This window comes from Bufo bufo, chromosome 10 (assembly GCF_905171765.1).
Source record: "Bufo bufo chromosome 10, aBufBuf1.1, whole genome shotgun sequence".
NCBI classification, from domain to species: Eukaryota; Metazoa; Chordata; class Amphibia; order Anura; family Bufonidae; genus Bufo; species Bufo bufo.
In genome coordinates this window covers 94,323,600-94,349,641 of record NC_053398.1, presented here as the reverse complement: position 1 = coordinate 94,349,641, position 26,042 = coordinate 94,323,600, and the positions used below count along the sequence as shown (strand labels likewise).

The 26,042-nt window shown below is 44.3% G+C and overlaps 2 long non-coding RNA genes across 2 annotated transcripts in view; one reads left to right on the top strand and one right to left on the bottom strand.

The window, feature by feature from the left end:
• LOC120980799 overlaps positions 1-1,587 on the bottom strand; it is a 28,806-nt gene extending 27,219 nt beyond the window's left edge. The window contains exon 1 of the long non-coding RNA XR_005774580.1: positions 1,332-1,587. This is a non-coding gene — a long non-coding RNA (uncharacterized LOC120980799). The remainder of the gene's footprint in view (positions 1-1,331) is intronic.
• Positions 1,588-10,650: 9,063 nt separating this feature from the next.
• On the top strand, positions 10,651-20,051 carry LOC120981162. The gene is made up of 3 exons (XR_005774635.1): positions 10,651-10,757; positions 18,675-18,679; positions 20,040-20,051. It is a non-coding gene; the product is annotated as an uncharacterized LOC120981162 (long non-coding RNA).
• Positions 20,052-26,042: the final 5,991 nt, after the last annotated feature.

Sequence of the window (26,042 nt, the reverse complement as noted above, 5' to 3'; positions counted from 1 at the left end):
CATGATGATCTCCAGCCTTGTGCTCGTCAACATTCTCACCTGAGTTAACAAGACGATTACTGAAATGATCTCAGCAGGTCCTTTAATGACAGCAATGAAATGCAGTGGAATTTTTTTTTTGGGATTAAGTTAATTTTCATGGCAAAGAAGGACTATGCAATTCATCTGATCACTCTTCATAACATTCTGGAGTATATGCAAATTGCTATTATAAAAACTTAAGCAGCAACTTTTCCAATTTCCAATATTTATGCAATTCTCAAAACTTTTGGCCACGACTGTACATTGTATAGCAGCTGTGCTTTGGTATTGCATCTCATGCCCTTTCACTTGAATGATACTGAGCTGCACATAGACCATGTGAACATGGCCTCTTCAAACTGCTGATTTGTGGGGGTGCCAGGATTCCGACCCCCACTGATCAGATATCGGGGGAGGGTTACAAACAGTGGATGCATATTATGCACTTTATCTGTTGTCTCCTGAAATATATCTCCTAACCTCTATGCCTCACCTCATTTGAGTATAGGTTCTGCTCAGCCGCTCAAGCCCCAGGCCTCATATCAATACTACATACATGCTTAATCAACTAAAGTCCCCAGTTCCGTGCCTCATATGTTCACAAATGGGAAACAGACATTGGCTTTCAACTTTACAAATCTCAATGAGTAAAACAGAGCAAAAATTCCATTAACATACTGATGGTCAAACCCTCCTATTATGTATGCATTTACCATTTCTAGGATATTCAGCTCCCAAAGTAGCCAAGTGACTTCCTTTGCTTTTTCCCCTAGGCTCTTCTCACACACTGGTCCATTGATTTTTGTAAACCTATTTAATAATAATGTAACCAACCAGATCTTTTTCTGCTGTTACAGACACACATGGTGCACACAGTGAAGAATAATCAAATAATCCTTCCCTAACAATCCCCTATTGCTTCTGTTCTGGCACTCCCCCACGTTCTCTACGTCTTTGTTCCTCTTGACACATAGGAAATTACCACTAGGCCATCCACTGGCTCAGAACGATCACCATTAGGGACTAGAGACCAGCCAAGGATCGGGATCAGCATGACTTAAAGTATGGCTTATTTTATACTGTTCTACCTTTAAAAAATTGCAGACTGAACAAACCTTTTGAATAAATCAAGTGAAGGCCCGCCAGGCTTTTAAATAGCTGCTTGGTAAAATCAGCTTTTCACAATAGAAGCACTTGCTCTTGGCGCACTCTTATATTCTGCTTAGTAAATGGTAAAGAAAGGAGTATATGAACACATTCTTTTTCTATATATTTTGTCATGACAATATGAAACTTGATTTGCAGCTTACCGCTGCCGGATTCAGCACTTTCCAGTCTACAGTATAATACACTCACAGCTCAAATTACGTCCTTCTGTCAGTGAGCAGATATAGAAGATTCAGAGATGTTTCTTCATACTTAGTTTGTGCAAGAAAAAATCCACAGTACTGACAAGAAGGCTCAAACGCCAAAAGCCCGGGTGAAAATGAGTGACCTTGAGAATAAATAATATTCAGCGAGACCTACCCTAAACACCCTTTCGTTTTATATAAATATAAGAACACAAACAACAGGTATTCATGACCAAAAGTGAAGTGAATAGGGAAAATATTCTGTTAATCACCCTGTCTGAGCCTGCCTAAAGCCACCTCCCTAATAGCCACCTCAACATGTGCAATCCAGCACTCAAACCTGCTTAAAGAGGTTGTTTGCTTTTTTTATATTGATGACCTATCCTATCCAGCACTGCCTTTTCCTCACTGTTCACGGTCTCACTGTCGCATCTGCAGAGGTAAGCAGGTGTGTTTACAAGTATGCCAGACCTTTTACTTCAATGGGATGGCTCCTTCCAGTTCAAGAGAATGGGACAGAGTAGTTATAATTACACCTGCTCACTGCTGCAGTTGTGATGGCGAGCAGGTAAACAGTGAAGAGAAAGCAGTGTTCGTACAAGCGCTGCTTTCTCTTCAAACAGCTGATCAGCGGGGGGTGCCGTGAGTAGGACCCCCTCCGATCTGATTTTGATGACCTATCTTGAGGATAGGTCAATATAAAAGTGGACAACCCCTTTAACTTAACCTGACTGGTCTTCAGATATTGTGGGAAGAGGTTATACAAATAAGGTTTAATGCCACCAGATGTAAGGCTGTTCTCCTATAAGTAAGTGTTCAACCTTTTAAAAGGCCTTGAGACATGACTTGGATAATAATGAAGCCAGCATCTCATCTGCAGACAGCTATTTCGGGGTGATTGCCACATCTGGTAGCATTAGAGGCAGAGCTTGTCAAGAGCTTATTTGCATAGCCTGGTCCTTAGATATTGAAGATGCCAACTCCAGTGACCAGGAAATTTGTAAAGTCCTATGCATACAAGATATAACAGGGTGGATATACAACACTGGGAAAATAGCCACACAACTAATATCAGTATATAACTGACCGCATTAGAAATAAAATTAATTATGTATACTAGATTTGTAGGTTTGTAGCACCCAGAGAATCTGCACTCATCCAACATACACAGCCTGCCACACTGTTCTAGGTGCTTTGTGTCCCCAAAAGGAAGGTGGAACCAAAGTTCAGAAGACAGCTAAGGGAAGGTTTTTAAGCCTGCAAAGTGAAAAATCTATATTGGTAGTGGCTAAATCCCATGTGCTGTTGGAATCTTCTTAAAAGTAATGTGACCCTGTGACATCAGATAGTCCTTACAGGGCGTGAGATTTAGACGCTAACATCCTACAGTACAGTCTGTTCTGTGTCCTGGACAGGGAAATAGCAGAAACAGAGGTGTCTACAGACCTGGGTGGGGAAAGCTAGCCACCAAGTGTGTTCTGCTCAATTCAGAAAGAACTGGGCATAAGGCTGCAAGCTGAAGTCAAATTACAGAGCCAGACTACCACCTAAGTACGAGCCCCAAAGCCAATTACAGAGGAGTGTATGACAAGAGGGAAACAGCGTGATACCAGTACAAGCACTGAACTGAAACTCAAAGTGAGTTCAAGTCATTAAAGGGAATCTCTCACCAGTGACCTCCCTATCCAACACTTAGCTGCCGTTCACCTGATTAAAACACTTTTTTTGTGTTGATCAGATGCTCCATTCCTGAGTCACAATACGTTTTCCTAATATGCAAATTAGGCCTGTCTTTGGTGCAATGAGTGCATCACCGTTGTTCTTGTTGCACTCAAGCTCTACTCCTTTCTGTGGTTAGCCCTCCCTCATTGCTTTGCCACTGCCTGACCATGTCAATGAAAGCAGCAAGGGAGGTGCTGGCCACAGAAAAGAGCAGCGTTTGGACGCACAAGAGCAATGGTGATGCCCTCACTGCACCAAATGTCTAATTTGCATATTAAGAAAGGTATGAAAACTCGGGAACGGAGCCTCAGATCAATAAAAGAAAAACAGCATTTCAATCAAGTGAACCACACCTATGTATATATATATATATATACACATACACACACATAAGGATCCACCTTATCTACTGCCTTCTGCACAGGTCACTTCCATAGAAGTTAACCACCTCAGCCCCCATAGCTTAAACACCCTTAAAGACCAGGCCACTTTTTACACTTCTGACCTACCCTACTTTCACCGTTTATTGCTCGGTCATGCAACTTACCACCCAAATGAATTTTACCTCCTTTTCTTCTCACTAATAGAGCTTTCATTTGGTGGTATTTCATTGCTGCTGACATTTTTACATTTTTTTGTTATTAATCGAAATTTAATGATTTTTTGCAAAAAAATGACATTTTTCACTTTCAGTTGTAAAATTTTGCAAAGAAAACGACATCCATATATAAATTTTTCTCTAAATTTATTGTTCTACATGACTTTGATAAAAAAAAAATGTTTGGGTAAAAAAAAATGGTTTGGGTAAAAGTTATAGCGTTTACAAACTATGGTACAAAAATGTTAATTTCCGCTTTTTGAAGCAGCTCTGACTTTCTAAACACCTGTCATGTTTCCTGAGGTTCTACAATGGCCAGACAGTACAAACACCCCACAAATGACCCCATTTCGGAAAGTAGACACCCTAAGGTATTCGCTGATGGGCATAGTGAGTTCATAGAACTTTTTATTTTTTGTCACAAGTTAGCGGAAAATGATGATTTTTTTATATATTTTTTTTTCTTACAAAGTCTCATATTCCACTAACTTGTGACAAAAAATAAAAACTTCCATGAACTCACTATGCCCATCATGAAATACCTTGGGGTGTCTTCTTTCCAAAATGGGGTCACTTGTGGGGTAGTTATACTGCCCTGGCATTTTAGGGGCCCAAATGTGTGGTAAGTAGTTTGAAATCAAAATGTGTAAAAAATGACCGGTGAAATCCAAAAGGTGCCCCTTTGCCCACCTAGGCTGCAAAAAAGTGTCACACATGTGGTATCTCCGTACTCAGGAGAAGTTGGGCAATGTGTTTTGGGGTGTCATTTTACATATACCCATGCTGGGTGAGATGAATATCTTGGTCAAATGCCAACTTTGTATAAAAAAATGGGAAAAGTTGTCTCTCTTATAGGGGGCTATGATATGCACAATTAACCCCTTCAGGTGCAGCACCTGAGGGGTTAATTGTGCGGATCACCGCCCCCTGTAAGAGTTCGGGTGCTGCCAGGCAGCAGGGGGCAGTCATGTACACAGTTCTCAGTATATTCTAACTTGAAGCGTCCCCATCACCATGGGAACGCCTCTGTGTTAGAATATACTGTCGGATCTGAGTTTCACGATGTAACTCAAATCCGATGGTATATTCTAACATAGAGGCGTTCCCATGGTGATGGGGACGCTTCAAGTTAAACTATACCATCGGATTGGAGAAAACTCAGATCCTATGGTATATTAACTCCTGACTTTACATTGAAAGTCAATGGGGGACGGATCCGTTTGAAATTGCACCATATTGTGTCAACGTCAAACGGATCCGTCCCCATTGACTTGCATTGTAATTCAGGACGGATCCGTTTGGCTCCGCACGGCCAGGCGGACACCAAAACGACTTTTTTTTCATGTCCGTGGATCCTCCAAAAATCAAGGAAGACCCACGGATGAAAAAACGGTCACGGATCACGGACCTACGGACCCCGTTTTTGCGGACCTTAAAAAAAACAGTCGTGTGCATGAGGCCTTATTCTGCAGTTTACAGTAACACCCCATATGTGGTTGTCCACTGCTACAGGTGAAACTCGAAAAATTTGAATTTCATGCAAAGTTCATTTATTTCAGTAATGCAACTTAAAAGGTGAAACTAACATATGAGATAGACTCATTACATGCAAAGCGAGATATTTCAAGCCTTTATTTGTTATAATTTGGATGATAATGGCTTACAGCTTATGAAACCCCAAAGTCACAATTTTGAGGTACCCTTTGCTCAGGGGGTATGGATTAATTAGCTAATTTGAGCCTAGAATATTAATCCTTTTCACAAAATTTTAATTTTAAGCTGCATTAAGGCAATTCCTTTTCATTTGCATTACTTAAATAAATGAACTTTTGCACGATATTCAAATTTTTCAAATTTCACCTGTATATGGGCGCACGGCTGAGCTTAGAACAGATGGAGCACAATATGGCTTTTGGAGGGCAGATCTCACTGGAATAATTTTTAGGCGCTGTGTCGCATTTGAAGGTACCCTGAGTTACCCCACAGTGGAAACCCCCAAAAAGTGACCCCATTTTGGAAACTACACCCCGCAAGGAATTTTTCAAGAGGTGTAGTGAGCTCTTTGGCCCAATATGCTTTTCATAGAATTAGGCCTCATGCACACGACCGTTGTGTGCATCCGTGTACGTTGTTCCGTTTTCCGTGATTTTCTGCGGACCCATTGACTTTCAATGGGTCCGCTGAAAACTCGGAAAATGCACCGTTGTTCATCCGCGTCCGTGATCCGTGTTTCCTGTCAGTCAAAAAAATATGACCTGTCCTATTTTTTTGACGGACAATGGTTCGCGGACCCATTCAAGTCAATGGGTCCGTGAAAAAACACGGATGCACACAAGATTGTCGTCCGTGATCCATGTCCGTAGGCTACTTTCGCACAGACGGATCCGCAGATCCGTCTACATAGAGCTTTTTCAGATCTGAGTTTTCACATCGTGAAAACTCAGATCCGACAGTATATTCTAACACAGAGGCGTTCCCATGGTGATGGGGACGCTTCAAGTTAGAATATACTAAGAACTGTTTACATAACTGCCCCCTGCTGCCTGGCAGCACCCGATCTCTTACAGGGGGCTGTGATCCACACAGTGCAGCCTCCCCTACGCCCCCAATTAAAATCCCCCCCCATCATTGGTGGCAGCGGAGAGTTCCGATCGGAGTCCCAGTTTAATCGCTGGGGCTCCGATCGGTTACCATGGCAACCAGGACGCTACTGCAGTCCTGGCTTCCATGGTTACTTAGCAATTTTAGAAGCATTAAACTTACCTATGCTGTCTGTGACCGGCCGGGCGCTCCTCCTACTGGTAAGTGACAGGTCTGTGCGGCGCATTGCTTATAGCACAGACCTGTTAACAGTAAGAGGGAGCTCCCTCCCTCTCCCATCGGGGGGCTGCTGTGCCTTTGCAGCCCCCCGATGGAGAGGGAGAGAGCCCCCAGACAGCCCCCAGACAGCTCCCCTCCTTACCCTTCCCCGTCTGCGAAGTTCTGACCACTACTGAGCAGACGAGGAAGGTTCCCATGGCAACAGGACGGCATCTCAGGCATCCTGCTGTCCATGGTGCTGAACAGATCTATGCTAAAGGCAGAGATCTGTTCATACAAAGTGTAAGTAAAATACAGTACAAAACACTATATAGTGTACTGTACTGTATTATACAGACATCAGACCCACTGGATCTTCAAGAACCAAGTGGGTCTGGGTAAATTTTTTTAAAAAAAAAGTGAAAAAAAAGTAAAAATAAAAAAACACATTTATCACTGATTAAAAATGAAAAAAATAAAATTCCCTACACATGTTTGGTATCGCCGCGTCCGTAACGACCTGATCTATAAAACGGTCATGTTACTTTCCCCGCACGGTGAACGATATAAAAATAAAAAAATAAAAACTATTAGGAAATTGAAATTTTGCCCACCTTACTTCCCAAAAAAGGTAATAAAAGTGATCAAAAACTTCGCATGTACGCCAAAATAGTACCAATCAAACCGTCATCTCATCCCGCAAAAATCATACCCTACCCAAGATAATCGCCCAAAAACTGAAAAAACTATGGCTCTTAGACTATGGGAACACTAAAACATGATTTTTTTTGTTTCAAAAATGAAATCATTGTGTAAAACTTAAATAAATAAAAAAAAAGTATACATATTAGGTATTGCTGCGTCCGTATCGACCGGCTCTATAAAAATATCACATGACCTAACCCCTCAGGTGACCACCGTAAAAAAATAAAAATGGTGTAAAAAAAGCCATTTTTTGTCATCTTAAGTCACAAAAAGTGTAAAAGCAAGCGATAAAAAAGTCAAATGCACCACAAAATAGTGCCAATCAAACGGTCATCTCATCCCGCAAAAAATGAGACCCTACTTAAGATAATCGCCCAAAAACTGAAAAAACTATGGCTCTTAGACTATGGAGACACTAAAACATTTTTTTGTTTTAAAAATGAAATCATTGTGTAAAACTTACATAAATAAAAAAAATTGTATACATATTAGGTATCGCCGCGTCCGTGACAACCTGCTCTATAAAATTACCACATGATCTAACCTGTCAGATGAATGTTGTAAATAACAAAAAAGAAAACGTGCCAAAAAATCTATTTCTTTTTACCTTGCCACACAAAAAAGTGTAATATAGAGCAACCAAAAATCATATGTACCCTAAACTAGTACCAAAAAAACTGCCACCCTATCCCGTAGTTTCTAAAATGGGGTCACTTTTTTGGAGTTTCTACTCTAGGGGTGCATCAGGGGGGCTTAAAATGGGACATGGTGTCAAAAAAAACAGTCCAGCAAAATCTGCCTTCCAAAAACCGTATGGCATTCGTTTCCTTCTGCGCCCTGCAGTGTGCCCGTACAGCAGTTTACGACCACATATGGGGTGTTTCTGTAAACTACAGAATCAGGGCCATAAATAATGAGTTTTGTTTGGCTGTTAACCCTTGCTTTGTAACTGGAAAAAAAATATTAAAATGGAAAATCTGCCAAAAAAGTGAAATTTTGAAATTGTATCTCTATTTTCCATTAAATCTTGTGCAACACCTAAAGGGTTAACAAAGTTTGTAAAATCAGTTTTGAATACCTTGAGGGGTGTAGTTTTTTAGATGTAGATGGGGTCACTTTTATGGAGTTTCTACTCTAGGAGTGCATCAGGGGGGCTTCAAATGGGACATGGTGTCAAAAAACCAGTCCAGCAAAATCTGGTTTCCAAAAACCATACGGCGCACCTTTCCCTCTACGCCCTACTGTGTGCCCGTACAGTAGTTTACGGCCACATATGGGGTGTTTCTGTAAACGGCAGAGTCAGGGCAATAAAGATACAGTCTTGTTTGGCTGTTAACCCTTGCTTTGTTAATGTAAAAAATGGGTTAAAATGGAAAATTAGGCAAAAAAATTGAATTCTCAAATTTCATCCCCATTTGCCAATAACTCTTGTGCAACACCTAAAGGGTTAACGAAGTTTGTAAAATCAGTTTTGAATACCTTGAGGGGTGTAGTTTATAGAATGGGGTCATTTTTGGGCGGTTTCTATTATGTAAGCCTCGCAAAGTGACTTCAGACCTGTAGTGGTCCCTAAAAATTGGGTTTTTGTAAATTTCTGAAAAATTTCAAGATTTGCTTCTAAACTTCTAAGCCTTGTAACATCCCCCAAAAATAAAATATCATTCCCAAAATGCTACAAACATGAAGTAGACATATGGGGAATGTAAAGTCACCACAATTTTTGGGGGTATTACTATGTATTACAGAAGTAGAGAAACAGAAACTTTGAAATTTGCAAATTTTTCAAAATTTTTGGTAAATATGGTATTTTTTTATGCAAAAAAATTAACTTTTTTTGCATACGTTTGCAATTGCACAACATTGTGTCAACGTCAAACAGATCCGTCCCCATTGACTTGCATTGTAAGTCAGGACGGATCCGTTTGGCTCCGCACGGCCAGGCGGACACCAAAACGACTTTTTCCTTCATGTCTGGTGATCCCCAAAAAATCAAGGAACGAACACGGAAACAAAAATGGAAACGGATCACGGAACAACGGAACCCCGTTTTGCGGACCGTGAAAAAATACTGTCGTGTGCATGAGGCCTTAATAAAACCCTTGGCTGTAAAAAATAAAAATTACATATTTTACTGAAAAATGGCACTTTAGGCCCAAGTTTTTCATTGTCACAAGGGGTAACAGGAGAAAGTCACCTCAAAATTTGTTACCCATTTTCTCCTGAATACCTCAACACCCCATATGTGGTTGTTGACTGCTGCATGGGCATACGGCAGAGCACAATATGGCTTTTGGACGGCAGATTTCACTGGAATAATTTTCAGGCGCTGTGTCACATTTGAAGGTACCCTGAGGTACCCCACAGTGGAAACCCCCAAAAAGTGACCCTATTTTGGAATTTTTATAGGGGTGTTGTGAGCACTTTGGCCCAATATGCTTTTCATAGAGTTTAGAAACCCTTGGCTGTAAAAAAGAAAAATTACATATTTTAATGAAAAATTGCACTTTAGGCCCAAGTTTTTCATTGTCACAAGGGGTAACAGGAGAAAATCACCACAACATTTGTCACCCATTTTAACCTTTATAAGGCAACACCCCATATGTGGTTGTCGACTAATGTTGATCGCAAATTTTTATCGTGAATATCAGCACTTCGAGAATTCGCGAAGATCTAGAATATGGTGTTATATCTTCGTAATCGCGAATATTCTAGTTTTTTTTCATCGGTAGTAGCTTCTTGCTTGTGGGCCAATGAGAAGGCTGCAATATCTTTGTCTGAGCTTAGCAACATCCCTAGCAACCAATAGGAAATTTGCCATTTTCTGTTTTTTGCAGTTCTGAGAGACAGCAGTGTCATTGCTGTGCTCTGTGCTTTGCTGAGTCATCTGGATCTTTATTCAATTACATTAGATAGTTGGTTAGCTCATATATATAATACGGATATTTAGTGGGAGATAGTCAGTGTAGGTTAGATAGTGATATAGTTTAGCTGATAGGTTCCAGGCAGGGTGTTAGGTAGTGTGATAGGAATTACTGTGCTGTGATAGGTATTAGTGTCTTGTCTTTCGTCTTTGAAAAAAAAAAGTCATTTGCTTTCTGTTTTTCTGTGCTGTGATATGGATTACTGTGCTGCGATAGGGATTAGTGTGCTGTGATAGGGATTAGTGTCTTTAAAAAAATATGCCATTTGCTGTCTGTTTTTCTGAATCCCTATTTTCTTAGTTTTTTGCTCCATTGTCCCAAACCCAATAAAGTCATCCCAAAGTCCCTCTTTATTTTTTTGTATAGTTTTTTTTGGCTGTAAATACATTTTTTGCTGATCATGAGCGCCTGTTGGTGTGTCGGCAGCCGTGGTTGTGGTAGGGGAGTTGGCTCCAGTGCTGGATTACTGCCAGCACGGGGCTGCTCATCTAGCAAAAGTGAGCCACGTCTGTATTGTACACGCAATGGGCGAATATTACATTGCCGATTTTCGCAATCAATAAAATAATGACTGGAGATCACGAATTCTAGAATTTGCAAATTTATGGAGAATATTAGGCCACAAATTAGCAAAATATTGTGAAAATGAATTCTGCCTATGCTACTCATCACTATTGTCGACTTCTGCATGGGCGTAGCAGAGCTTGGAACAGATGGAGCACAATATGGTTTTTGGAGGGCAGATTTCACTGGAATAATTTTCAGTAGCTGTGTCGCATTTTAAGTTACCCTGAGGTACCCCAAAATGTGACCCATTTTGGAAAACTACACCCCCTAAAATATTCATGTATACTTGCAATGACACTTTCATTACATGTCGTACTGTACTGTGCAAGTCATGATAAGGTAACTAACACCACATCATGACATACATAGTACGTCATTCATCACTAAGGTGTTAAAAGGGTTTTCAGGGAGTTCGATATCGAAGAATCCGCAGGAGCAATGCAGCCTCTTCTGTGCATATATATAAGCAGTGCCATACATGGTATACCAGCCATGCTTGGTATTGGAGCCCAGGCCTGTTTACTTGAATGAGAATGAGCTGCAAATAGGTCATGTGACCAATAAACAGGACATCACTGGCCTAGGAAGGGGCTGTGGCAGTCATCGGAGCGCTACAGCCTCTTTAAACAGCTGATCGATGAGGTGTTGGGAGTCAGACCCCCACGGATCAGATATTGATGACCTATCCTGGGGCACTTTTTTTTTCCAGAGTGTCAGACTTCACATTAATACAAATATATGCACCATCTACTGACTTTTTCAGCCCCTGCTGATGCGGTCTTCAACCTGTGCTGAAGCTACAATGCCCAGCATGTGGTATCAAGACATGCAGGGATCTGAAGTCTCAATACAGTGGTGGAGCCTCATGTTGCAGAGCTTTGGTATGGAGGAATGTGTATGTGCTTTCTAACATTTGTTTATACTGTTATTACCCTTCATTTCTGATGTAATGGGTCATGAGGAGGACCACTGTGCTCTCTGGAACAACAAACCCAGTTATGAATAAGCCATGTGAACTTTGAAGAGAGTCTTTCCACAGCGTGGGGCCTCCAGCTTTCCTTATATTCTCCAGTTATTTAGCTGATCTCAGCACAACTATTCTTTGTCTGCGTCCAGGCCTCTGATCCTTTCTTAGATACGTGCCACTGCTGGCGTGTGATCTGAGTTTGCTGTGTACATTTGTTAATGCTGTAGAGATTATTGCATTCTGCTCCTCGTTGGCCTCTGCAATGTTATAATGACTATTACATACAAAATGAAATATATAAATAAATGTCACGAATTTGAATTTCTATTTAATATTCTCACATAAGAAATGTCTAAAAAAAAAAGAAAAACATGGATCGCACATCCACATGCTATGCATTCATCTATAACTGCATCTCAGCACAATTACCATCGCATCTCAACGTAATAAATAGTATAAAGCCCCCTGATATACATACTGTATATGAGGCATTTGTATACATTTTGATCAAAATGTGTAACACCTCCGAGTGGTGTTTCCACTCCTACACCCTGCTACTGTCCTTAATGGTCTAACATAAAGTCATCTATGCATTATGCTCTAGGTCCTCACCATAATGTGCATCTATAATAATGTTTGCAACTGTTTATAACATATAATATGCATGATTCACCAGCAGGTGGCAGCCAACCCAGCAGAGCTGTAATTATGTAGAATAGAGCTAACCATTCCATTCTAACCCCCTCTCTGGAGAGAAGTGGGTGAGTCCTATTACCTGGAGGAATGGTGGGGACCAGTCAGAACTGGTTCTAGTGCTAGCGGTAGTGTGTGTGCTGGTAGGGACTCCATGTTGGAGCTCACCGGATTCTACCACATTCCTTGGCTGAACATAAGCCCGACCAAAGAGTGAAGCACAGCATCACAAAGAAAACAAAGACACTAATTAACTTGTCAGGACAGCAGAGTCAGATATAACAGAGCTGAGTTTGCCTGCCATTTTAATGCTAAAGTCTGCTGGAACCAAGATAAAGCCTGAAATCTGTTTTGGAAAAATGTTTACTCAAGTAAAGGTACCATTGAACTTCATCTCAAGGTCTGGACTCAAGTTCTTCCTTAATCCCTCAATTTTTCCCCCTTATTTATTGCTTCGGAGCTAAAGCCTGGAGTCCAGCGGTATCCAGGTAGGAGCACCGTGACAAACATAAAGAGAGATTTTAGGCCGCAACATACCACTCGGCATTTCCTACACCTGGGACGCGTTATATAGATGGCCCTAGGGGAGGCGACCGTTGCAAATGCATAAGCCTATTCACCACTCCAAGTTTGCCTCCTCGAGTGGGACATTCTCTAATTTTGCGTGGCACCACGTGGCGACCACGAACAATGCAGCACTGCTACCAGTTCTCAGTTGGAGTTCCTGAGAGAACATGAAAAGGTGAGCTTTTGGCATCTGTTCACATGGTGGGGTACTGCATGGTTGCCAGTGTTGCTGTGGTGCTGTGCTGGCAGGTTGGTGGGACCCAGTGCTAGGTTGGCTTTTACTGCTGGGTCCCACTGCGTGGTGGCTTGCAAAATTTGAGTAGGTCTCACTCGAGGAGACAACCATGGCGTCGTGAGCGGGCTTATGCATTTTGATCAAAAAGTATGTCTCATGTACAGTATGTATATCAGGGAGCTGTATACCATCTATTACGTTGCGAAGCGATGTTAATTGTGCTGAGAAGCAGTTATATGAGTATTACACTCACTGGTAATCTGTTTTCCTGGAAGTCTCCATGACAACACATCCTGAGACTGACTTCCTCTGATAGGACAGAAAAAACACAGGTTTAAATCCCACCCCACCCCTCCATCACGAGTGTATTTCCAACGTAACCAGGATAAAGGGATAATAAGAAACCAAAAATATAATCAATATATGTACTAAAATAAATGGGTGGGAAGTATGTGCTGTCATGGAGACTTCCAGGAAACCAGATGTCACGGCTGAGGATGGGGAAAACCCTCAGCCGTGCGATGCCACGAGATGTTAGAGGCTGCTCGGCCAGAACAACAGAATAAGGGAGCAGGTCACCTCCTAATGCATCCCTAATCTGACCCTAACTCCTAGCTGCATGAGGCGACCTTGAAGGAAGGAGGGCTCATGCTCAGGAACCTCGGATCCCTACTCACCCTCCGCCAATCCCTGAACTAGGAGCTGGGTAGACCACCTGTTCCTCCTGGATGCGGAGAAACAGGAGTCTAAACTGGCCGGGCTGCAAAGGAAACAGAAACAGACATATTGCAGTATCCCAGGGGGTCAGTAGAGCAGCTTTAGGTAAGCGGGGAGTCGTAGTGCAGGGCAACCCACTAACCTGGGATTCACTGTCGTCTTCAATCCGGGTCAATACTGGAACAGGCAGTTAATAAATGTCGTGACGCCAGTGTCAATTGAACGGTGACACACCGTGTAGTGGTAGGTGGAATAATGGAGCAGTCCAGATATTCATATAACAGGTCAACTTTACTGGATGAAGTTATAGTAGGATGAACCGCCAGTGAATACAGTTCCAAAGTTATTCCACAGTTTACCATACAGTTAACAGTAGTGATTCAGGCTTTTACTTACAAAAAGACTAACTTCAAGACAGGCCTCCTAGGATCAGGGATTCCCTCTTATGCTACTTGCAGCAATACCCTCAAGGTCCAGACACCTAAATCTTGGTGATAACCCTTGAGCAAGGACTTGGTAGAGGTCTTCTTCCCTCCTGATGGCAGGCTCTATCTTTGGAGTACCTCAGGTATAATTAACCTGGAGAACTGGGTGGGAATGACCTTCCACACCAGTAGTGCAATCTCTGCCCTCTTGACGGAGCCCTGAATCTCTTAGAACTTACTCTAGAAACTTCTAACTCCCTTCCTAGGCTAGGCCCTAGCCTATTTATACTGAACTAGGGGCTCCCTCTGCTGGCTGAAATAAGGATTGCCTGCAACAGGCCTAACTCTCTTAAAGGGAGATACACGTTATGATATAGCAGTGTCGGGTAACCTACCCGTATGCTGCACACCCCCAGACTTTAACGTGAGTAAGGCCTCGTACTCACACACACCTTCCTGAATCGGCATAAAATGGTACATAATTTAAGCACTACATACGATAAACAATTATTTCACACAGAAGACATAACATTTGTAACTCACTGGACAAATGACACAAGGGAAAGGGGCGTCTTCTTACTTCTTGGACACGGCCGCTGACCTGGCACAGCGGACTTAAGGTGAACCAGGTTAGTCCATTTTTCTTGGTTGCAGGATAATAACAGAACTACCCAGGGGTTTCCTGCGGGTGTATAACAGGCAAGGGCTCACGTGGAGGAGTCCATTCTTGCGCACAAATGTCCAGCAAGCTATTTCCAGTAGCAACTGCTCGAGAGGAGACACCACCAGCATAGTCAAAGTCCCCTAAACGGACAGGCGGACGTCCCCTGTTCATCCGGGTGGACCTTCTCAACACAGGGGTCTCCTCTTCCCTTAGCATCGAGGTAGAAGAGAGAGGAGCAACAGGAGGGTCTCCATCAGTGAGACCCTGGTCAGGTACAACAGGAACAACAGGAACAACAGGAACAACTAGATCCCCTAGAAGGGGGACTGGATCCGGGGCATCTTGAACCGGCTCTTCTGGAGGTGAAGATACAGTAGGGGCCGGAGCGGGCACCAACAAATTCAACCATGGTGTCAGGAGCCAATGCATGGGATCAGTGTCATACCTTAGATTACTGACAGCCTGCATAGGATCCTCGGGCTGTATTGATGGCTCTGACACAGGTGATTCAGATCCAGAACTCTCAGCACTGGGTTCTTGCGTCAGGCAGAGTTTTAACCGGTTTCTGTGCACAATTTGGGATCCCCTGCCTTCCCGGGTGATCTCATAAGTGTGGGTCCCAACATTTGGGATTGCAGTGACAACATAGGGACTCTGCTCCCATTTACTGTCCAGTTTACTTGTACGGCGGTTATTTTTTAACCACACCACAGCCCCTATTGTCAAGGGTTCTGCATGGGCTGCTTGATCATAGTCTCTCTGCTGTCGGTCTCTAGCATAATCCATACGTTCCTGAACAATGGCTTTGCCCGTATTCAATCGCCTTTGGTGCTCAGCAACCCAATCGGTATTAGGTAATGGGTTGATGCAATCAGGTACGTGTATGTCCAAGGAGTGATCAGCAGGCAATGTCCCTTGGCGCCCAAACATCAAATAAAAAGGGGTATACCCAGTGGAACAATGGATGGTATGGTTGTACGTGTACATGAGCTGTGGCAACAGACTGGGCCAATCTCCTCTGGTTTCAGGAGGCACGGCCCTCAGCATCTCTATCAAGGTCTGATTCATTTTTTCACACAATCCATTACCTTGAGGATGGTAGGCCGTTGTCCGGATCTTCTTACAGTTGTGTAAGCGGCACAGTTCATGGAACAGATGGGACTCAAAAGCAGGTCCTTGATCGGTGAGGATCTTTTCTGGACATCCGTAGGGCAGAAGGAAGTGTTTCCAGAACAGTTCGGCTGTAGTCTTGGCCGTCTGGTCTCTCACAGGCACCGCTACAACAAACTTAGTGAAGTGGTCAATAATAGTCATGGCATATGCATACCCTGAGCGACTAGGCTCCAACTTCACATGGTCGATGGCGACAAGTTCAAGAGGACGGGTACTTACAATGGGTTTCAGTGGTGCCCTCTGGTCGTGGTTCTCACTTCGTTTTAAGGCACAGGCTACACACTCCCGACACCACCTCTCAATGTCTTCTCTCATGCCCACCCAATAAAACCGCTGGCGGATATTAGCCTCAGTCTTTTGGACCCCATTGATTGATTGTGGTACATCTCCAACACCATACCTGCATCTCGTCGGGGTATAAGAATCTGGTGCACTCTTTCGTTGGACACTGGGTCTAGGCTTCTCCGTAGCAATAGGCCTTTTTGTATGAAGAGCTGATGGCGCTGTCTCCACAGTTTGATGAGCTCTGGATCTGCACTCTTACGCCTAATCCTCTCAGGGGCTCTGCCACTAGTAATAAAGTCCATCAACTCACCCAGCACTCTACTTTCAGACTGTAGTCTCACCCACCTTTCCTCTTTGGGCTCAGGCCTACTGGAGGGTGAAGGGGCTGCGGCTCTGTCATGGGTAGCTCGAGCCTGATCCTGTTGAGCAAATTTGTTATAGAAGGCCGGCATCTCTACATCTTCCCAAGCATCTCGCCCATCATCAGGAGCTGTCTCTGTGGGAAGCCTGGATAAAGCATCAGCATTATCATTAGTACGTCCAGCACGATATTTTACAGAGAAATCATAGTTGGCGAGGCGAGAGGCCCATCTCTGCTCCAAGGCCCCCAATTTAGCTGTATTTAGATGCGCCAGAGGGTTATTGTCAGTGAATGCAATGAACGGGGTGGCGGCTAGATAATCTTTGAATTTCTCCGTCACTGCCCACACTAATGCCAGGAACTCTAGTTTGAAGGAACTATAATTCTGGTCATTTTTCTCAGCTCCTTTCAGGGAGCGGCTTGCATAAGCTATCACTCTTTCTTTTCCCCCTTGGATCTGGGCCAACACAGCTCCCAGGCCTCGTTTGCTAGCATCGGTATACAGATGGAAGGGCTTGCTGTAGTCTGGATAACCTAACACAGGAGGCTCGGTCAGTTTCTTTTTTAACAATTGGAACGCTATCTCCCTTTCCTCATTCCACTCAATGGGCACAGGAGTTCTAGGACTTTTCTTGGGTTGCCCCCTCAAGAGTTCCTGGATAGGATCAGCTATTTGAGCAAAATGGGGGATAAAACGTCTATAGTAGCCTGCAAAACCAAGGAAACTCCTCACCTCTTTGACGGTAGTGGGGACCGGCCAATTACGGACAGCCGCTAGCTTATCCGGGTCAGGTTGCACGCCCTCTTCGCTTACCACATGCCCCAGGTATTTTACTGCAGGTTTGAGCAAGTGACACTTGGATGGCTTTACTTTCAAGCCATATTTGATAAGGATTTCAAATACTTCTGCTAAATGTTTCAGATGGTCCTCATATGTTTTTGAGTACACAATGACATCATCTAGATACAGCAGCACTGTTTCGAAGTTTTTGTGACCCAAACACCGCTCCATTAGTCTCTGGAAAGTCCCTGGGGCATTACACAGCCCGAACGGCATACAATTGAATTCGAACAGGCCCATGGGAGTGGTGAAAGCAGTCTTTTCCCTATCTGCAGGGGCCATGGGTACTTGCCAGTAGCCACTGGTCAAGTCCAATGTGGAGAAATAGGCGGAGGAGCCCAGAGCAGTTAGTGACTCCTCAATGCGGGGCAGTGGGTATGCATCTTTGTGGGTTATTTGGTTAATTTTCCTATAATCCACACAGAAACGGATACCACCATCCTTCTTCTTTACAAGGACCAGGGGGGCAGCCCACGGGCTACGGCTGTCCCGGATTACATTAGAGTCTTTCATCTCTTGGATCATTTCTTTTACAGTCTGATATGAAGTAGGCGGTAAGGGTCTGTATCTCTCCTTGATAGGAGGATGAGAGCCAGTAGGTATGGTGTGTTGTATGGCACTAACCTCTCCATAATCAGTAGCATGTTTACTGAAGGCCTGGTGGTGCTCTTTGACAAGCTGTAGGATCCCTTCTTAATGATGTTGGGGGGTAGTCTCGTCCCCTACATGGAGCTCTTCCCACCAGGGCACTTGTGGCTGGGTCACCGACGGACGTCCACTGACTGCAGCTGGCGGCTTTTCTATCACTGGAAGACGAATGATGTCTTGGAAGGACACCTGAGAAAGCTGGGCAACACGGCAATGCTTAGTAAGCGCAACAGGATGATCACTCAGGTTAATCAGACGGACAGGTACTTTACCTTGGGAGACGTTCACCAGGCACTTGGCAGCTCTCACATAAGGGTAGTTGTCCATCTGGATTGGTTCCACCAGGGCTGGATAATCTTGGCCTTGGACTCCCAGGATAGCACGACACCATAAAAGAGTTTGAGAATTAGGAGGCAAAGTCACAGGCTTAATATCACGGATCCTGGCAGTACAAATTTCTCCTTTCCCATTAGCAAACCTCTGCTGAGCACTTAACACAGTAATAGTCTTCTGAATCACCCTCTTGGATGCAGAGGAAGCAGTGGGCAAAGTCTGGTGTAATACGGCAAGTATTTCAGAATAACAGTTTTTGAAGACATTGGTGCCTAGAATGACAGGATGTCCTCCTCTGTCGCCGGCCTGTACTACTATCACCCCCTGTTGAGGCAAGGTTACTTCTCCCACCTGCAGGGTGGGTTCCCAGTATCCATGAATCTTTACCGGTTTGCCATTGCTGGCGATAATCTCTACCCAGGATTCAGGCGGCTGGGTTAACTGGTTGGTGTCCCAGAACTTTTCAAATGCGGGCAGCTGAATGGTAGTGACCTGGGACCCAGTATCTAATAGGGCTTCAAAGGGGACCCCGTTGATCTCTATAATGATTTTAGGATGGGATCCTACATACCGGGGCATCCAACTTGGATCCTTTGGACCTAATGTTCTACCTCCCGAGGGGTGGTCCTCAGCCTCGAGGGTAGCCCGTTTAACTGCCAGCACGTGGATTCTGTGTGTCCCACCTTTTTACAGTATTGCCACACGGGCCGCTTGCGATCTTTGGAACGATCTCTATTACGCCTCCCAGGATCCCTGGGGTGAGTCTCTTGGTATGGAGGTGGGAACGGCCTAGGAGGTGACAGGAACTCTTACTCTGACATTATGGGTTTTTCCCATTCCTCTATCTTTCTGCACACTCTCTCTAGACTTTTAGTGAGGTGATTTACCTGTTCCGTCAGCATGGCAATAGTATCGGTAGCTGAAGCTTGAACAGCTTGACCGGCCTCAGCTTGGTTAGTGATAAGCGGTTTTGGCCTGCAGGCTGATGACTCAGGTGGGGTGCTCAACTCCGTAGATACTGCTGACCCCAGAATTTTTATAGCCAGTTCTTTAAAGTCCAGAAAGGTACTGTTAGGGTGCTGGGCGGACAGCATCTTTAATTGGGTCCTTATTTGCTCACTAGACACCCCGGTGATAAATTGTTCCCTCAGGGTCTGGTCCTGATTATCAGCCTCCTTGGGATCTATCTGGATTACAGCCCCTAAAGCCTCCTGAAGTGATAGGGCATAGTCACGGAGGGACTCACCGGACTTCTGTTTCTTGCCAAAGAAGTGCATCTTTATCTCTGAGGCAGTCCTTGTTTCAAAAGTGGCCCTGAGGCGGGTGAATATCTGCTCTAGAGTACTCCGCTCGGCAGCAGGCCAGGATAATACTTCTCTGCGGGCAGCTCCCTCCAGTTGTGCTAGCAGGATTTCCATTTGCTGGTCGGCATTTATGGGGTACAGTTTGAATAATGCCAGCAACTTTTCTTTAAAGTCTCTTAGGGTATGGGTCTCTCCTTTATAGCGGGGAAACCATGGGGCCCCAAAATAATAAGGCATGGTAAAGGGCATCATGCTGGGGGCTATAGGACGATTAGGAGCCGCAAGCTCTCCCGGGGCCGGCTGCTCGGGCACTCCCGGTTCTGACATGTTAGCTTATTACTATGTGGCCGCTGGCGACTAAAGGGGCCGGAACAATCCCCTTCCCTCCGGGTTACAAGTCCTTACCGGTATCGCCGGGCTTGCGCAGGCCAAATCTCGAGAGACTCCGGACGTCCTGAGTACGCGGTGACGTAGAAGAAGCAGGGCCGCGGCGGTGCGATGATGAAGAGGGGCGGGATTCTCTGTGTCTTTGAAGGGATCCGCCCACGAAGGTCCTCAGCAGCGCGGGAAACTTTACTCCAGGCGGCCGGTGGCCATCTTGGTCACCATTCCCTGCCAGCAAGCAGGGTTGTTGACAAGTGAATAAATTGTAATCCACAACCACGATTTTCTTTTCCTGGGGGTAGCGCAATACAGCACAGCGCCTCCGATTCCTCCCAGGCACAATTGTAATCCACCGACTTGAAAATAAAGGGTATAGTCCTTGCAATACGGTGATGGAATAGTTAAAGCACACAGTTCACACTTCTCTGCACTCCAGAAGCATGCGTATCCTGTTTGTGACGCCAAAAAGAGCGATGCAGTATCCCAGGGGGTCAGTAGAGCAGCTTTAGGTAAGTGGGGAGTCGTAGTGCAGGGCAACCCACTAACCTGGGATTCACTGTCGTCTTCAATCCGGGTCAATACTGGAACAGGCAGTTAATAAATGTCGTGACGCCAGTGTCAATTGAACGGTGACACACCGTGTAGTGGTAGGTGGAATAATGGAGCAGTCCAGATATTCATATAACAGGTCAACTTTACTGGATGAAGTTATAGTAGGATGAACCGCCAGTGAATACAGTTATTCCACAGTTTACCATACAGTTAACAGTAGTGATTCAGGCTTTTACTTACAAAAAGACTAACTTCAAGACAGGCCTCCTAGGATCAGGGATTCCCTCTTATGCTACTTGCAGCAATACCCTCAAGGTCCAGACACCTAAATCTTGGTGATAACCCTTGAGCAAGGACTTGGTAGAGGTCTTCTTCCCTCCTGATGGCAGGCTCTATCTTTGGAGTACCTCAGGTATAATTAACCTGGAGAACTGGGTGGGAATGACCTTCCACACCAGTAGTGCAATCTCTGCCCTCTTGACGGAGCCCTGAATCTCTCAGAACTTACTCTAGAAACTTCTAACTCCCTTCCTAGGCTAGGCCCTAGCCTATTTATACTGAACTGGGGGCTCCCTCTGCTGGCTGAAATAAGGATTGCCTGCAACAGGCCTAACTCTCTTAAAGGGAGATACACGTTATGATATAGCAGTGTCGGGTAACCTACCCGTATGCTGCAATATGGCAATGGCAGGTAAGTGCAACTAGTACCACACCTACCTGCCACAGACACAGAGCCTGGAGTATAAGTGCTGCTATAAGTGCTGCTGTCCACAACAACACAAGAGACAGAGCACACACCACACAGGAACCCAGGAAACCATACGCTGCAATAAATAAGCATAACACAAACACATCTTCATAACATCGTGTATCACAATTTATGACCACAAGGGTGGCCCTCACTGGCAGATGGAATAAGGGACCAGGAGGGTGCCTCCAGCTTACAAACAAGGCTGGAGTACCCCTCAGACATCAGGTCTCAACTGAGGCTTTATAGCCCATGTAGCCACACCCACACAGACACACCCAGTGTTCACACACACACACAGAAGGGAATTAACCCTTCTCACACCAGGGAAGGGAGAACAGCCACATACAGGGGAAGTGAATAAACCCTTATCACTCTGCAGCTGTTACCGCAGGCAACGACCTGCGTGGCAACCGTGTCCTGGGAGTCAGCGAGAAGGCCGAGACACCGCCACCACATGTACAGAAATCACCACGTTACCTCGGGCAGCCACAAGTGAAGGGAAACCATCCCAGTGCACACATCCAAACTTCGTGCACACCAGATATATAAAAAGGCACACCTACAAACGCAGGTTGCCAGGTGTAACCGCATGCAGCTTGCAGCAAGCTGCAAAGCACAAACATGTTGCCAGCGGCAACCACACGTGAGGCAACAATCCAGCCACCCTCACCATGTGATTGACCAAAACCAAACCGCAGGCAACAGCATGCGGATCAGGAGTCACGACCATAACCATGGTCGTGACACCAGATTACCGGTGAGTGTAATACTCATTTCCCTAGTCGTCTCCATGACACCACATCCTGAGAAATAACAAAGAATATATTAGGGAGGGGGGACTTTTCGTCCAAAGGCCAAGTCTTTGCTAGAAAAAGCTTGTAATGCTTGGTAAAGGTATGTATTCTTTTCCAGGTTGCCTCCCTACAAATCTGTTGTAGAGAGGCTGACGATCTTTCTGCCCAAGAAACAGCATGCCTCTTGTAGAGTATGCTCTAAGTGAAGAGGGGGCTTCCTTCCAATGTATAGGCTTCTGAAATAGCTGTTATTAACCATCTGTAAATAGAACTTTTTGCCCCTCTTTTACCTTTATTTGGCCCCCAAAATTGCACAAAAAGGTTCTTGTCAATTCTCAAATCCTTTGTCACTTCTAGATACCTTAGTACTGCTCGTCTGATGTCTAAGGTATGAAAAATAGCCTCTTGATCATTTTTGGGATTGGTACAAAACGATGGTACTACTATATCCTGCGATCTATGGAAAGTAGAAACAACTTTTGGCAAAAAACTGTGATCTAACTTAAACTCTAACTTGTCCTGAAAAATACTAAGGAAAGGATCCTGAATAGACAAGGCCTGGAGTTCGCAAACTTGTCTCGCTGATGTTATAGCTACCAGAAAAATGGCTTTTAAGGTGAGCCATTTTATAAAAAAAGATTCTAATGGTTCAAAGGGGCCCGAAGTTAACCCTGAAAAGACTGTGTTAAGGTTCCAAGGGGATTCCATATTCCTGATTGTTTTTCTAAGCCTGTCTGCGGCTTTCAGGAACCTGGCTATCCAGAGAAACTCTGCCAGACTAGTATAATATAAAGCCCCCAATGCAGAAATCTGAACCCTAAGGCTGAGTTCACACGAGCGTGTCCGGATAAGGTCCGAATGCGTTGCGGCAAACCCGCGTGAGTAGGTACCCAATTGCAGTCAGTTTTGACTGCGATTGCGTTCCGTTGTTCAGTTTTTATCGCGCGGGTGCAATGCGTTTTGCACACGTGTGATAAAAAACTGACTGTGGTACCCAGACCCGAACTTCTTCACAGAAGTTCAGGTTTGGGTTCGGTGTTGTGTAGATGTTATTATTTTCATTTATAACATGGTTATAAGGGAAAATAATAGCATTCTTTAATACAGAATGCTTAGTAGGTAGTCAATTGAGGGTTAAAAAATAAAAAATTATTAACTCACCTCCTCTTGATCGCGTAGCTGCCGGTCACGTCTTACTTCTTTAATCATGAGCTGCCGGCTAAAGGACCTGTGGTGACGTCAGATCACATGGTCCAATCACATGGTCCATCACCACGGTGATGGATCATGTGATTGGACCATGTGATCTGACGTCACCACAGGTCCTTTAGCCGGTAGGTCATGATTAAAGAAGTAAGTAGAGACCGGCAGCTACGCGATCAAGAGGAGAAGGTGAGTTAATTATTTTTTAACCCTCAATTGACCACCTACTAAGCATTCTGTATTAAATAATGCTATTATTTTCCCTTATAACCATGTTATAAGGGAAAATAATACAGTGAATAGACTGTCATCTTAGCAACCATGTGTGAAAATCGCACCGCATCCGCACTTGCTTGCGGATGCTTGCGATTTTCACTCAACCCCATTCTATGGGGCCTGCGTTGCGTGATAAACGCACAATATAGAGCATGCTGCAATTTTCACGCAACGCATAAGTGATGCATGAAAATCACAGCTCATGTGCACAGCCCCATAGAAATGAATGGGTCCAGATTCAGTGCGGGTGCAATGCGTTCACCTCCCGCATTGCACCCGCGTGGAAATCTCACTCGTGTGAACTCAGCCTAAGGGTCCATTCACACATCCGTTTTTTCTTTCCTGATCTGTTCCGTTTTTTGCGGAACAGATCAGGACCAGATCTGGACCCATTCATTTTCAATGGGTCCTGGAAAAAAACGGACAACACAATGTGTGCTGTCCGTTTCCGTTGTTCCGTTCCGCATGTCCGATTAAATATAAAACTTGTCCTATTCTTTTCCGCAAAAATCGGATCCTGGTACAATACAAAGTCAATGGATCCGCAAAAAACGGAAGACATTCGGATGTCATTACGTATGTCATCCGTTTTTTGCGGATTCCGTTCCTGGAAATGACATTGAAATTTTTTTTTTTTTTTTCAAAGAAATCCAAACAACTTTATTTGCTTATTGAAATTTATACATGTTTCCGTTTTTTGCGGATCCGCAAAAAACGGATGACATACGGATGACATACGGAAACATTTTCAGGAACAACGGATCCGCAAAAAACGGACCGAAATTCGGATTATAGAAAAATACTGACGTGTGAATGTAGCCTAAGAGTATTAGGAGAAAGCCCCAGGTCTAATCCGTCCTGAAGAAAATCTAATATTGCCGATATATTGGGCCTAAACTGATCGAACAAATCTCCACACTAGAAATGAGCGAATCGAATCCCATGAAGTGGAATTCAATCCTAATTTCAGGATAAATTTGATTCACCTAGAAGCCGAATTTCCTTGTGCTTGGTGTCAGCGAGTCAGGGATAAACTAACTCTCCTTAGGGAGAGAGCACCTTAATCAGTGTGAGGAGACTTATAGGCCATACATGCTCCTCTGCATCCCCTTCCCTCCCAGAATTCAAGAGGAGCATGTATGGCCTATAAGTCTCCTCACACTGATTAACCCCTTAGGGACTTAGGGCGTACCGGTACGCCCTGTTTCCCGAGTCCTTAAGGACTCAGGGCGTACCGGTACGTCCTAACTTTAAACAGACATTGCGTCGCGGCGGGGGTTAATAGTAACAGGATGCCCGCTGAAATCATTCAGCGGGCCTCCTGTCACAACGCCGGGGGGGGTCATGTGACCCCCCCGTATCAGCGATCTCCGCAAATCGCAGGTCAATTTAGACCTGCGGTTTGCGGCTTTTACCTGCGGTTGCGGCGGCTGTGCGGCGGTGCCATCGGGTCCCCATGCGGCTGTAGCGGGGACCCGATGGCATGGAAGGCAGCGCAATGTCTAAGGATGGCATCGCGCTGCCTTCCGGTGAAGAGCCTGTGAGATCCAGCCCCCTGGATCTCACAGGCCGGAAGCTGTTTGAGTAATACACACACTATTACTCATACAGCCAATGCATTCCAGAAGTATTGGAATGCATTGTAAAGGATAAGACCTCCAAAAGTTCAAGTCCCAAAGTGGGACAAAAAATAAAGTGAAAAAAAAAGTTGAAAAAATAAAGTTTTCCCCCCAAAAAATTCAAAGTTTCAAGTAAAAATAAACAAAAACGTAATTTTCCCCAAATAAAGTAAAAAAAAAAAATTGGTACAAAATAGGGGAAAAAAAAGTATACATATTAGGTATCGCCGCATCCGTATCGACTGGCTATATAAACATATCACATTACCTAACCCCTCAGATGAACACCGTAAAAAATAAAAGATAAAAACTGTGCTAAATAAACCATTTTTTGTCACCTTACATCACAAAAAGTACAACAGCAAGCGATCAAAAAGGCATTTGCCTACTAAAATTGTACCAATCTAACCGTCACCTCATCCCGCAAAAAATGAGCCCCTACCTGAGACAATCGCCCAAAATATAAAAAAAACTCTGGCTCAGAATATGGAGACACTAAAACATCATTTTTTTTGTTTTAAAAAAGCTGTTATTGTGTAAAACTTACATAAATAAAAAAAAGTAT